At 33.8% G+C, this 14970-nt stretch overlaps 1 protein-coding gene across 7 annotated transcripts in view; it reads right to left on the bottom strand.

The window, feature by feature from the left end:
* Window positions 1-14970, bottom strand: part of TBC1D5 (TBC1 domain family member 5) — a 587710-nt gene that overhangs the window by 519244 nt on the left and 53496 nt on the right. For all 7 annotated transcript variants that reach the window (XM_034994045.1, XM_034994022.1, XM_034994072.1 and 4 more), the window contains exon 2: window positions 13482-13544. The gene's annotated coding sequence lies outside the window, so the exon portion shown is untranslated. The remainder of the gene's footprint in view (window positions 1-13481; window positions 13545-14970) is intronic.

The raw sequence follows: 14970 nt of genomic DNA, 5'->3' as shown, positions 1-14970 counted from the left end.
GCTAAGCGAAATAAGTCAATCAGAGAAAGATAAGTATCATATGGTCTCACTGATATGAGGATTTTGAGAAACAAGACAAAGAATCATACAGGAAGGGAGGGAAAAACGAAACAAGACGAAACCAGAGAGGGAGACAAACCGTAAGAGACTCTTAATCTCAGGAAACAAACTGAGGGATGCTGGAGTGGAGGGGGGTGGGAGAGATGGGGTGGCTGAGTGATGGACATTGGGGAGGGTATGTACTATGGTGAGCGCTGTGAATTGTGTAAGACTGATGAATCACAGACCTGTACCCCCTGAAACAAATTATACATTATATGTTAAGAAAAATTAAAAAAAAAAAAAAAAGAAAGAACAGCTCAGAAACAATGTTGGGTAAAAAGGATTTCTAAAAAGCAAACTACATAAATATTCTAATTTAGTAAAAACACTCAATGTTGATGAACACATAAATGTACTAATAGTCTAAAAACATGGACAGGAAGGATATAAACCAATTTCAAGATGGAGGTAATCTCTGTGAAAGGAAGGATTTTAAAATGCTTTTAAAATACATATACAGCAAATGTTAACATATTAATTCTGCATGGTAAATACTAGGTTGCCTGTTCTAGTTATCCTCTGTACTTCTACAAATATTTGGAATATTTCTTAAGTATTTTAAATCTAAGCCATGATGTAAATAATTTTCTAATGAAAAAAATTAAAAAGACTTTACAATATCCTTACCTGAAACATGAGGGTCTATCTACTTTCTTAAAAATCACTAGTCTGGCTAGTCTCCATATCCTAAAACTTTCAAATTCCCATTTAAGAAACTAAAAATTCTACCCTCTTTTCACAAATGATTTGCCTTAGTAACATTTTCAAATCAAGTTCTCAAGAGACTCCACGCTTTTATCTCAAAATTGAACTGAGGGATTCCACCAGGTAGACACCCTAAGTAAAATTAAAAACAATCTTAGCAGGGGCTTTGAAATAACTGGTTCTACCATTTATTGTTAGAACAAACAGGCTTGATTGAGAACCTGACTCCCCATTCCTTGGCTCTAACTTCCATGGGGGATATTTTTACTTCATTAGTGAATATGTTCTTTTTCATTTTCTTTGTTTATGTTTCTACCTGTTAGGAGGGAGGGAGGGAGGGGGAAAGGGATTGATTCCTAGTAAGCCTTTAGACTTATCTAATGAAACCTTAACTCTAAAGAAAGTCAGTACCCCAATGACAAGCTTTTTATCTTGTGTTAAAATTTTGTGCAGTCCAATTTCTTTTAAGTTTAGCCTCATTTCTTTATAGGCCTTTGGAAATTGGACAGGTCTATAACTAGAAACAAGATGCCTCTCATTTAGAATCACATTTGTACACTAAAACAAAAGTTTAATATACTTTTTGTCACCATGAAGAAAATATCAAAGTTACTGTTAATTTTCACAAAAACTGATAAATATTCTCTCAAAGTAGAAACCATCTGATTTAAAGAATTACTGGCTTGTTACCGTACACAAGAAATCATATTCAACTTATATTGATGTTTTCTATCTGAAGTATGTCATGCAATATTGTAATTTATCTCATAAATCTACTACAGTGTGATCAAATCCTATCAACTGTGATTGGCATAAATTTGAAACAATGAAGCAATCACATCTGTTAAGCAGTTCTAGCTTGCTAGACACCACTGTAAAAGTTTACACAATAACATAATTACATTTTTTTCTCCATAAGACCTTTCTGCACTTAATTGAGTTTTCATAATGTTTTTTGTGTGTACTAGGTTCTGTGTCATCTACCATACAAAGTGGGATACAAAATAAAAGATAAGAAAAGGAGATGGGAGAAATTGTGGGAGATGGGTAGTAGACATAGTATATATGTGAAACTGGTACACCTGAGAAAAAATGTTCATGAAACTGCAAATGAATTACAAGATAGAAAAAAATTAGTGAATTTGAATGAAAAAATATCTAACTTTATCCTGGAGTGACTGTTGAAAAAATATGAATACTGAATTTAAATAAAAATACATAGACACAAAACAAGTAAACCATGTTTTATGAAGCAAAAGTTTACCATACAGCAAAAAAAATTACCACCTACCATTTTTGGTGTAACCCTAATTTCTGAAACTTGAATGATTTTATAAAAATATTATAATAGTACATGAATATGATAACAGCATAATATATATATTACATAAATAATAGTAATAGTATAATATATATCCTATAGAATATATATGAACAAATAGGTAAAAAATGCAATATCCCAAGAATAATTCTATGTAATTTTAAGAACATTTCTAATAGCTGACAAACTCATGGAGAACAATCACTAGGCCCTAAAGATACAGGGTCTATGGACTAAAATAAGAGATAAATATTAAACATTAAAAACAAGTTAAGTAACTTTATCAAGTTATCAATCCTTACTGCTTTTATATACAACATGCCTAAGATATAACTTAAGAATATGTCAACACTCTACTAAAGATAGCTAAATTACTCTAAATCCCATCTTGGTCACCATATAGAATTTTAAGACATTTCCCATCCTACTGAACTTTGTACCTGCCACTCCTTATGTGTATACATCTTAAGAAAGTACACCTCAAAAGTGAATACCTCTTCACACCAACCAGGGACTTCTATGTACTCAGTACATATTTCCAGATTGATTTACTTTTCTTTTTAAAGATTTATTTATTTGAGAGAGAGAGAGCATGTGTGCTCACATGCTGGCGCGGGTAGAGGGAGAGGGAGACAAGCAGACTCCCCACTGAACAGAGCTCAATCCCAGGACGCTGAGATCATGACCTGAGCTGAAATCAATAGTAATTTAGCTATCTTTAGCTTAACCAAATGAGCCACCCATGCACCCCTGATTGATTTATTTTAACTTGTATGAAAACATGAGTCATGAGTCAAATAGTTTAAAATAAAATTTTATTTCCTACCATTAAAGTTAAAATTAATAAAACAAAACAAAATTATGATCAAAGGAAAATATTCCAGAAAGAGATAACAGGTAATTCTGATGGTGAAACTTGAATTCAAGAGAGTGAGAAGGTCTTTTTAACAAAATCATGTGCTAATTCAGATGTTTTCCTTTTGTCTATGGATATGCCAAGTTTTCACAAAATAAATATATCCTGTTTTCTTAGAATTTTCAATTTTATTATTTGGAATTATTAGAATGCTATGTTAACCAAAAGACAAGAATTTTTCTCCATTCTTGTCTCTTCCCTATGATTTTGTTGTACTCCCCTTAATATACAACTCTTCACTAGTTGTTTTTTTAATATCTTATAGCTTAATTCCTAATCAAATGCCTTAAAAAAGATGCTCCCTTACATTGAAACTCTCATGACTACTTTGTATTTTAGCCTCAATATAAAGACATTAATTTGATTACCATAGGACACTAACAGTATTAACATTTTACTAAAAGTAAATCTCCATTTTTATTTTTTATTTATCAAACACTAATAATCAAAATAAGAAATAACTACAATTCTTCTGACAAAACTGTACTGTTGTTGCCTACCATCGATCTCATTTCTATATTTTGTTCATGTTTTCATTCATTTAAGAAATACTATTTTTGTATTGAAATACTGGTAAAAATAGGACAACTCCTGTTTTTGTTACAAAGATAAGCAATAAACTAATAATTATAACATTGTACAATAAGTGCTCTACAAAGATTTGTGGAAAGTGAGGTGATATCACTGAAAAATCAGAGAAAGCTTTTGAGAGCTGCATCTTGCAGGATAAGTTAGCCAGGAAAGAGGTAAGGAGCGAACAACTCATAAAAGGATTGATTCAAAAAAGATTAAGATGATGAGCCGATTTCCTCTCCTTCCCAAACCCCAAAAAGATCTCAAATTTTTGCAAAATAGCCTATCAAGGGAAGTAACTCATCAAAGAACTTATCATAAAAGGCTGTGAGGAGGGGCGCCTGGGTGGCTCAGTTGGTTGAACATCAGACTCTTGATTTTGACTCAGGCCACGATATGTGGAGCTCCACGGTCAGCAAGAAGTCTTCCTGGGGGGGCGCCTGGGTGGCTCAGTTGGTTAAGCGACTGCCTTCAGCTCAGGTCATGATCCTGGAGTCCCGGGATCGAGTCCCGCATCGGGCTCCCAGCTCTGCAGGGAGTCTGCTCCTCCATCTGACCCTCCCCCCTCTCATGTGCTCTCTGTCTCTCTCATTCTCTCTGTCTCCAATAAATAAATAAAATCTTTAAAAAAAAAAAAAGAAAGAAAGAAAAAAAGAAGTCTTCCTGGGAGTCTCTCTCTCCCTCTGCTCCCCACCCCCTGCCCTGTGCGCGCTCTCTCTCTCTCAAATAAATAAATCTTAAAAAAAAAAAAAAGATAGTGAGGAGAAGCAAACTATTTTGTCCACAGTCAGTAACATTCAGCCTCACACATGCCAACTCTACTACCCTGGTGACAAATTTCCAAATAAGAGAAAAAAACAAAAAGGAGAATGAATTAATTCAAGATAACTTCCCCAAACTGAAAAACACTCGCTTCCAGAATGAAAGGGTCCTTTCAAGTGCCAGTATAAACAATGAATAAAATCTATTCCAAGACACACCATCATACAAATTCAGAGATAAAGATTCTAAAAGCTTTCAGAATAATAAAAACAGGTCATGCACAGCAGAAAACAATGTGGTGGGGGGAAAAAGGCCATGGAGTTCTTGGAAGCAACACCAAATGCTGTGAAACAAAGCCTTAAAAATTCTAAAAGAAATTACCTACAACCTAAAAATCTATACTCAACCAAACTATTAATCAAGTCTGAGAGTAAAATAAAGGCATTTTAACCCTTCCTAAGATGTATGTGCGTATAATAAGGAGGTGAAGCCAGAAAAAAGACAATGATTTGTAATCACAGATAAGGACCAGAGCAAAGCTATCCAACCACAGAGATACCAACCCTTGACCTTCTAGATCACTTCAGTACCTCACAGCCATGAATGAAAATGGCAGTAGCAGCTAAAGAAAACAGTAATCACAGTAAACAATACTAGAGGAAGCAATTAGAAGCAAGTACTCTTTACCTAGGCAAAGATGCCTGTGAGGCTGGAAGGAAACCCCATGACAATGGCTATCTTCAGATAAGTCTCTACCAGTAAATGACTGACAAACTGTTACATTCATCTCTAAAGTTATGCTCATATGCATTATAAATAGTGTCACTTTGAAGATAAACAAAATCATGTATCTATAAAAAAAATGCATTCATACACACACAATTTTCACTCACAAAAAGGGTTTAACTGGATTATTTTATAATTAGGTTTCATTTAGGAAACCAATAACAAAATATAACAGTATAGTTTCTATGAAGTGGAGACTGAATTTAGAGATATAAACAACAGTTCAAAATGGTTCTAAATTATTATATCACTCATCAATTTTAGAATCCCCCCCAAACTGATTAATTAGCATTAGTTATTTTTCAAATCTTAAGTGAAAAACTGTGCCCACTCTATCTGGTGGTCTTATGGACAAAATAAAATCTCCTTTTTTGACTCCATTATTACATATACTTCCTATGCAGTTAATTTTCATCTACAAAACTATCAAAGAAATCAGAGTAAGTCCCTATATTCCTTACTAGAAGAGTGTTTAATGCTGAAGTATTTAATTCTACATGAATTGTTAGTTTTGATAGAAGCTCCAATTTAATCCGGAAGTATTCTTTAAGCACGTGAGTTGGAACAGCTAGGAGGAATAAGCACACATTTCTACAACAATGGTTCTCAATCCCACCAGATCCAATGCCCCTTTAATTCTCTGTACTATCCTGAAATGAAGTTCAGAGATAATAAAATCTAACTACACATAGAATGTTCTTTTTAAACCAATATTAATTCCCTAACCATAACATTAATGAAAAATAGAAGTAATTTATATCAAAATACTTACTTCATTAAATAAATGCTTAGGCATAGCTACTTAAGAAGGGAGAATAAAAGTCACATATTTGCACCTATATACAATAAATAAATTTAGATAGATCTAAGAGACAAAAGAAGTCATTCTCCATAAGAAGTACAAGAAAACGAAAAAAGGAGCAGTACAGGAGAACTCTAGAATAAAAATTAGTGTTAAGTGATTACAGACAAAAATTCATTTAATGTGAAGATAAAGAGAGAAGCGGGGCGCCTGGGTGGCTCAGTTGGTTAAGCGACTGCCTTTGGCTCAGGTCATGATCCTGGGGTCCCTGGATCGAGTCCCACATTGGGCTCCCTGCTCAGCAGGGAGTCTGCTTCTCCCTCTGACCTTCCTCTCCCTCATGCTCTCTGTCTCTCATTCTCTCTCTCGCAAATAAATAAAATCTTAAAAAAAAAAAAAAAAGATACAGAAGCTTAAATGAAATAAAGATTAAAATGCCAATACAAATTACATACTGTTCAAATGGAAAAAATTATGAAATACGGTGTTAGTGCAACTGACCTGGGTTTTATTTTTAAGCGCAGTGTCAAACAATTACCTATGCAAAGACATGGTACAGTGTGATTACAATATATCCCAGTAATACCACCACATTGTCAAGGCATGTATACATTAAGTCTCTAGTACTTGGAGCACTGTTTGATACACAAACAATGAATCATGGAACACTACATCAAAAACTAATGATGTAATGTATGGTGATTAACATAATAAAATAAAATTTAAAAATATATATATAATAGAGACTACATCCTCCTAAAATAAAAAATAGTAAATAGAGTGAGTATGTATTACAAGAAGTTACAGAGAAGTTATATAATAACCTCCTGGAATGGTTATCATAGTACTACTGAACACTAGGCAACATAAAAATAAATGATTTTAAAATATAATTTTAACAACATATTATCATTATTCTAAAAAATGAAATTTTAATTAGGATGGCAATTATGAAATATCTTTAAACAATCTTTATCAACTAATAAAATTCAGTGAGTTCCATTAATTTAAAATTTAGTTTGTTGTTACAAAAGTCTTAAACATCTTATTACATATTTGCAATCAGTATTCTTTTTTTTTTTTTTTTTAAGATTTTATTTATTTGCGAGAGAGAGAATGAGAGAGAGCGAGTACATGAGAGGGGGGAGGGTCAGAGGTAGAAGCAGGCTCCTCGCCGAGCAGGGAGCCCGATGCGGGACTCAATCCCGGGATTCCGGGATCATGACCTGAGCCGAAGGCAGTCGCTTAACGACTGAGCCACCCAGGCACCCTCTCCCTGCTGTTTCTTGAAGCCACTCAGCAAGTTCCACTTGGACCTTCTGACCCAGCCGTTCTCTCTGCCTGGAACACTCCCCCCAGGCATCCACATGGCCTCCTCTCTCCCCTTTGGCAGACCTCACTGAGGCCTTTCGTGTTTAAAATTGTCCCCCACCCAGGGGCGCCTGGGTGGCTCAGTTGTTAAGCATCTGCCTTCGGCTCAGGTCATGATCCTGGGGTCCTGGGATCGAGCCCCGCGTTGGGCTCCCCGCTCGGCGGGAAGCCTGCTTCTCCCTCTCCTGCTCCCCCTGCTTGTGTTCCTGCTCTCGCTGTGTCTCTCTCTGTCAAATAAATAAATAAAATCTTTAAAAAAAAAAAAAAGAAATGCTATATATAAATCAGGATGTGGAAAGAATGTGTGAAGTAAATTACACAGAATTTTGAGAGGATTTCTTTATTCTCCTTAAACTTCCCCTCCACACAAATTTCCCCTCAAGTATAAGATTCTTCATGTAACATCTTACAAAAAGTTGTCAGTATTATTATACATGAAAATATTACTACTTTATCTTTGAAAAAAACTTAAGCAAGCAGACATTGAAAAGTTACATGGTACTCAAGACAGTCTTTTATAGTCCGAGACTGCCCCATACATTTTAGGATACGTAGCATCCCTGAGCTACATCCAGTAAATGCCAGAAACACTCCCACAGTATTGTGACAAACAAAAGCATAATTTCCAAAACTCCCCTTTTGAGGCAGCACACTCTTATTTAGAAATCATAACTCTAGAAGTCTTACAGCAAAGAGCAGACTATAGTGGGAAAAACAATAGAAAAAAGTGTTTCAAAAACATAAACACATCAATTATACAAAAAATTGAAACTTGCCAATTTTATCCTCTTCCAAACATCCTGTGACCTATATTTTTTGATATTGTGTAAAGAGAATGACTTAAAGAGATTTGATAACCACCCTAGATCATATGTATATCCTCTTTATGTAATTTTAATAGAAAGCTTTCCTATGTATCTTTTTAATATTCCAACTCTTACTTAGCCAAATTAAAGTCAAAAATAGAATATAATCAATAAAGTGTATATGTATAGGCATGCCATGCTTACATAATTTCCTTAGTGTGGATTTTACTTGGTTTTTGTTGTTGCTATGTTGGTCGGTGTTCATTGTTTCACTGAGCAACATCAACACTGAGATACTGCATTTATAATATTCAGTATTATTAAAGACTCATATGTCAGTATTATTTAGTGCCCCAAGAAATCCTTACTGTATGAGTCCCATTTTTTATTTTGCAAACTCTAAATTTAATAAGGTTCTATTTAATTAGTCCAGGATTCAAATATACATTCATGCCAAATTTAGCAACCGCACAGGAGATTAGGGAGAAAGGTATTTGAAACACTTCCACAGGAACAACCTTGGGTTGTTCTCTTAAAATATCAGTGCAGGGACCCACAGTACTTCACATGCTATCCACAAAACAGAAGAGGTGTGAAAGAAATTTTGTGTTTAACATGACCTTTGGCTGTACTTTCACTTGTCATAATTATAAAGGAGCTACTCTCAGAGCCAACATATAAGTAATGTTACTACTCTTACAACCATAATAGTATTTTATGAAGTACTTTATACTGTGACAAACTCAAGGTAGAATATAAGGACGCTCTTCCTTTGTTACCAAGCATAACAGGCCTTTCTGAACAAAAAGAGTTCTGATATTATACGTATGAATGAGTAAGAATTATTACAGAAGAATTTTTTCTTTTTACTGTACAATCAAACACAAATATGTCAGTGTGGTTACTTGGTTCAACTTAACAAATCATCTAATGCTCTAGACGCAAATAAACTGGAACCTTAATAATCTAATTATGATGTTAATAATGTAATATGTCATTTTAGATAAATACCTGTCAAGAGGGAATTAAAAAGAAAACTAAAAAAAACCTTTTCTAGAGATTCCTGTTTTCCCATACAAAATTTCACCAAGGAAAAACACTTGTTTTTAAAAATATTTTGGCAAAACTGCCAACATATCGATACATACATGATATATAACATGGATTTTTGGGGGGGATGGGGGAAAACACTGGATCATCCAACATAAAATTTATATTTGGAAGGTAGAACAAATAGGATTAGTTTTCAGTACAACGTTAAATATGCCACCAATTAAAAGATTTAGAAGGCAAAAATGAGCACAGAAAATACTACAACGTATGATATGAAGAGAAATTTTAGAACTTTCTACTATACCATAAGCAACTTTGCCAGCCCCATCTTTCTGTTCCCAATTGTAATACCTCTTTACTTTCACCTTGAAAATAGGCTCCAAAAGCTGTGAAACATCAGTCACACTTGATAAAAGTCATAGCCACAAACTGCCTTGGTTGCCTAACAAAAATATACAAATACTGGCAAAAGAAGTCAGTTTTATCACAAAATCAAATATTTTTAAAGATATTGTACATGAATTAAGATTCCTCTTAAATATATGTTATATAAGGGTATTAGGAATTACTCATAGACAGGTGAGATATTGCTATCACACTAGTAATAGTGTGTCCTGAATTGGAAGATAAATTATATGGTCATCCTAGCTATTACAGTATTTCATATTACCTAAATCACAGATTTTGAGGATTTTATGATGTAACATTAATTATTTATTTGGAAACTCTAACTTAAAAACTCTGATTCACACAATACCTTGTTGTTCATACAAATGCAGCTACCTATGGCACTCACACCAACATCACCCAAACTCTTCTGCTAACCCTAGCTCATCTGTTTTCTTATGTTTGTGTACTTCAGACCCAGGATGATGAAGGCTTATCTTTGTCTTCAGGTAGCAAACAGAATATAAAGATCCCATTCTCTTAGCCTCACACCAAATTCACAACATTTTTCCTTACTCCTGGAGGCTCTACAAAATCTTTTAAATAATTACATTTAAGTGTTTAAAATTACAATTGGCTATTTTCTCATCTTTTTTACACACATGTTAAAATACTTAACTGTACATTAAACACTATATTTAGAGTTAATTTAATAGTACCTTTGTGGCCATTTCTATAAAAGCTCAGGCATCAGACTCTTAATCATTCTTTTAACAATATGTGTCTAACCCTGATAATACATTTTTATAAGGAAATCAGACTTGACCTAACAGAGCCCTGGAAATGGCCTTGGGCTTAGGAGTCCAAAGACCTGAATGTTGGACATCCACCAGGCAAACCATATAATCTCCCTGAGGCACAAATTCTTTTTATGTAATTCTGATCCACTATATGGGATTACAAGAAGAATCAAGTCAGAAAATTCAAGAAGCTTAAGTACTGCCTACTGTTTAGAAAAGATGACCAAGTATAACACAAAGTGAATACACTTAGCAAGTTAAACCTATCAGAAATAAAGAACTACATTCTCAAAAACAAAAATGAAAAAAAAAAACAAAAAAACCAAACACCACCCAAAACTGGTTAATACCAACTACACATGCAAAACTGTAATGGGCTAAGAAAAACCCTTGAGAGGGGTGCCTGGGTGGCTCAGTTGGTTAAGCGACTGCCTTCGGCTCAGGTCATGATCCTGGAGTCCCGGGATCGAGTCCCGCATCAGGCTCCCTGCTCGGCGGGGAGCCTGCTTCTCCCTCTGACCCTCCCCCCTTCTCATGTGCCCTCTCATTCTCTCTCTCTCAAATAAATAACTAAAATCTTTAAAAAAAAAAAAAAAAGAAAAGAAAAGAAAAACCCTTGAGAGTCAGACAAAATGAGTCCTAATCCCAGCGGCATCACTTACTGCCATGTGTGTGGTAATGAGCAAGTTACTTAACATCTCCAAGTTTCTGTTTCCTCATTCATAAAATGAAGACAGTAACTGTATTTATCTCACTGTGAAGAAAAATAATCCATATAAAACATATAAGCACTGTACCTGCACATAATAAGTGCTTAATAAATGCTAGCTATTATTATGAAAATTTCCACTGATGTCTCCTTCCAAAAACAAGTCCTAAAAAATTGTTTTGATGTCAGGAGAAAATTTCCCATATGTGTGCATATGTGTATGTGTGTGCATGCACATATGTTTGTCTTCCAATGAAGACCACTTGGATAACACAGCTAATACTCCACAAATACATATTAATAGTGTGGCTGGGCATATTATTGTGACAACTAACATAGTAAGATCTTATTCAACATTGGAGAAGGCAGCTTTTTTCTTCAAAAGAAGTCCACATTGGCATACTGAAGCACATTTTGAAATAAAATTCCATATCTGACAGTATTTGTGGTTGTTCATCTCCAAAACAGAAGTCACAGATATGTATAATACACACATTTTTAAATCCATGTATATAAATCAAATGAAACCACTTCCTTTAAGGCAAACATATGAAGACGCTAAAGCAATATTCCAATTAAACATTCATATATTCAATATTTCAAAATAAGAAATGTGGGTGTATATATATATATATATATATATATATATGCATAATTTACATTCCATAGTAAAACCTGTCTACAGAGGCCATTTTCACCATATTTCAACAGCATCCTGGGGTGCCTTTTGGCTCAGTCAGTTAAGCGTCTGACTCTTGATTTCAGCTCAGGTCATGATCTGAGGGTTGTGAAATCGAACTTCGCATCAGGCTCCGCTCTGGGTGTGGAGCCTGCTTAAGATTCTCTCTCCTTTTCCCTCTGCTCCTCTTACTACATCCCGCCCCTTGCTCACGCTCTCTCTCTCAAAAAGAAAAAAATTAAATCAAATCAAATCAAATTAAGAAACAGCATCCTAACTTGAATTGTACAATGCTGTCTCTCTCTGAAATGTTAAAACTGTAAAGTACACAGTAATTCACTGCAAGCAAACACAGAAGACTAAGTTGTGCATATGACATTCTTTTACCCAACTACTTAACCTATTCATTAAACCTATTCAATGACAGAGCACTAATAACTGCACTATCTTATGAAATAGAATCAGATGAAAGAAAAAATACCTTATTTGGTTAAAAATAGAAACATTACATAAGAGAATTATTAGCTAAAGTCAGAGAAATTATAGCTTTCATTTATAAAAGCCCTTGTCCATTTTAGTTCATTAAAATAAAGTTGTATAAAACTTTCCATAAGGGATATGATGATATTAAATATGTCACTATGGCTGGTATAAAAATTTATATCAGCATCATGCTATTTGCCAAATACACATATAATGAGAATTTTAAAAAATAAAGGCTACATCAAATTTATATCTCAGGGATCCAAATCTAAGTTGGACTTCATTTCTCTGAACTTTCCTATATATATCCCAATAGTAAAATAGATTTGCCTCTAAAATAAAATAACAAGACTCTGTTAGTTATTCTAAAGTAAGTAAGAAATGCAGACCTGCCCTTTAGAGAAACAAAGTATAATGTGGACTGAGGTTTACATGTTCAATCTCAGTTTACATACTATAGGCTATATCATTAATTCATAAGTGACTCTACAATGAGTATGCACATAATACATAAACATTCTATCATCAGTAACCCTAAACAGGTAAATTTAGAACTAAACAAAGCATAACTGAAATTTCATCTCTACCACAAATTACTGAGGAAAAAAAAAAGAAAAAAAAATCCATGGGCACTGCAATGAATACACTTTTGCCTTAGAGCTAATACTTTAATTTTAAAGAACCGCAAAGAAAAAAATCAAAACTAGTCAGTAACAATGCAGGCTCTAAAAGCAATAAACTCAAAATTAAGTTATAAATAATTTAAAGCATGTCATGAAGATGTATTAATAATTCATTAGATAAATAATTTACTAAATAATCAAATAAATAAATAATGAAATACATAAATAAATCAGCAAATAAATAATTCTGCAAAATAACCTAAACAATAAGTCACCCAAACAAATCACAAGCCTACAAAACTACAATGATTTTCTGGATTCTGATAGTTTTAAATAAGCAAATGTACATAAACTAGATCAATCCTTGTTAGAATTAGAAATATTTTTCAATGCTATTGGTAAAATCCTCATCTCAATACATAATAACACATTTTCAATTTTTAAAGGACTGCACTGGATTAGTTCGTATAAATTATTAATATGATTATAATATATCCTGCTCTGTATTTTACATATAATACCTTTGCCTAACTTATTTTCCCCCAAACAACTGGATACTTAAAATATTCTTAACTTACACTTCTTTTTCAAAGCAATACTTACAGGATAATTGTGCCACTGCCTTTCTGATAGTTTTCCTATCTTCACCAAGTCTTTGGAAATTTTCTGCAGAGATAGAACAATAAGAATAACCTTAATTATTACAGATGAGATTTCATCGCAGGTGAACAAGGTTTTGTAATTGTACAAAGTAGCAGTGGGAAGTGGACATTATTAGTTGTAAACTACATAAAGTTTTTAGAAGTCTTTAGTGGACTAAGTACAAGCTAACAGAGGCTAGCTTCCTCTATTGGAACTGACACACAAGCTGTTACAATTGGCAGGATTTCAGATATAAAGGCAAAAACTTTGAAGGACAAAGTGATTGGCTGACATCTAATGCTATCCTCAATTTGAGAAGCTCAAAGTCCTTGATAGAATACATGAGATCACTTAACTGTTAACAATTTGAATATAATGACAATCTAATTAGAGCACCACAAAGAATCAAAACACAATTGACCTCATCAATCAGTCTTCATTGCACATTTAAAGTTTGTATCTACCCACAGTATAGTACTCCTGAAATCCATAAATAGTAGATCCCAAACTATGATAGCCTTTCACACAGAAATAAGAACTCTAAAGTGGGTTTTTTTACGCATTACAGATAAATTCAAACAATATAGTACATTTGAAGAGAAGACTGTCTACGGTCCCCAAGTGTAAGGGAAGATTCTAACTTTATCTACACAACTTCTGTGTAAAGGTTCCTCAAACTACAGACCCCTTAAATCTGAACTCAACCTAAAAAATATAGCAAATCCTAAAACATCATAAATTGGTTAGAGCAATGGTTCTCAACTGGGAAACAATTTGCATCCCAAGGGACATCTGGCAATGTTTGCATACATTTTTGGTTGTCATAACTGGGGAATATTATTGGCATCTAGTGGGTAGAGCTCAGGGATGCTGCTAAACACCTATAATGCATAGACAAGACCCCCACAAAGACTTATCTGTCCTAAAATGTTAATAGTGCTGAGGATGGGGAAACCTAAGGTTAGAATAAAATGATTTTTAGTAGTGTACAGTTTTCCTCTTATAAAATAGTACAAATTTGGTTCAGAGATGTAAAGTCTTCTGTAATGTGTGTAATATTATGTGCAGTGGAATACCCTGGAAAAAAAAATGTATATTCTTGAAAGGGGTATGTGGGAACTCTGTGCTTTCTGCTCAATTTTTCTGTAAACCTAACACTGCTCAAAAAAAAGTTTATTTTTTAAATGTGTATCCTTCACTCATTTCACTAAAGCCATGAACAACTTTCTTAGAATCAATACTAAAAAAAAGTCTACAGTAACAAAAAATTTTTTCGTTTTTTCAAAATTCTTCCAATAAAGTTAGTAAGAGAACATTAAAAGTCACATTTTTGAGCTTTGTCAAAGTGACTAGCCAAGATATTTAATATTAAAAATTCATAGGGCTTGAAGGGATTATTCAAATACAATATACAATCCTCAATGGTTTATGGGTCGGTTTTGTGGGTTGT

This window comes from Mirounga leonina, unplaced genomic scaffold, assembly GCF_011800145.1.
Source record: "Mirounga leonina isolate KUSES-001 unplaced genomic scaffold, KU_Mleo_1.0 Mir_115, whole genome shotgun sequence".
NCBI lineage: Eukaryota > Metazoa > Chordata > Mammalia > Carnivora > Phocidae > Mirounga > Mirounga leonina.
This window is presented reverse-complemented; position numbering and strand designations above follow the sequence as displayed.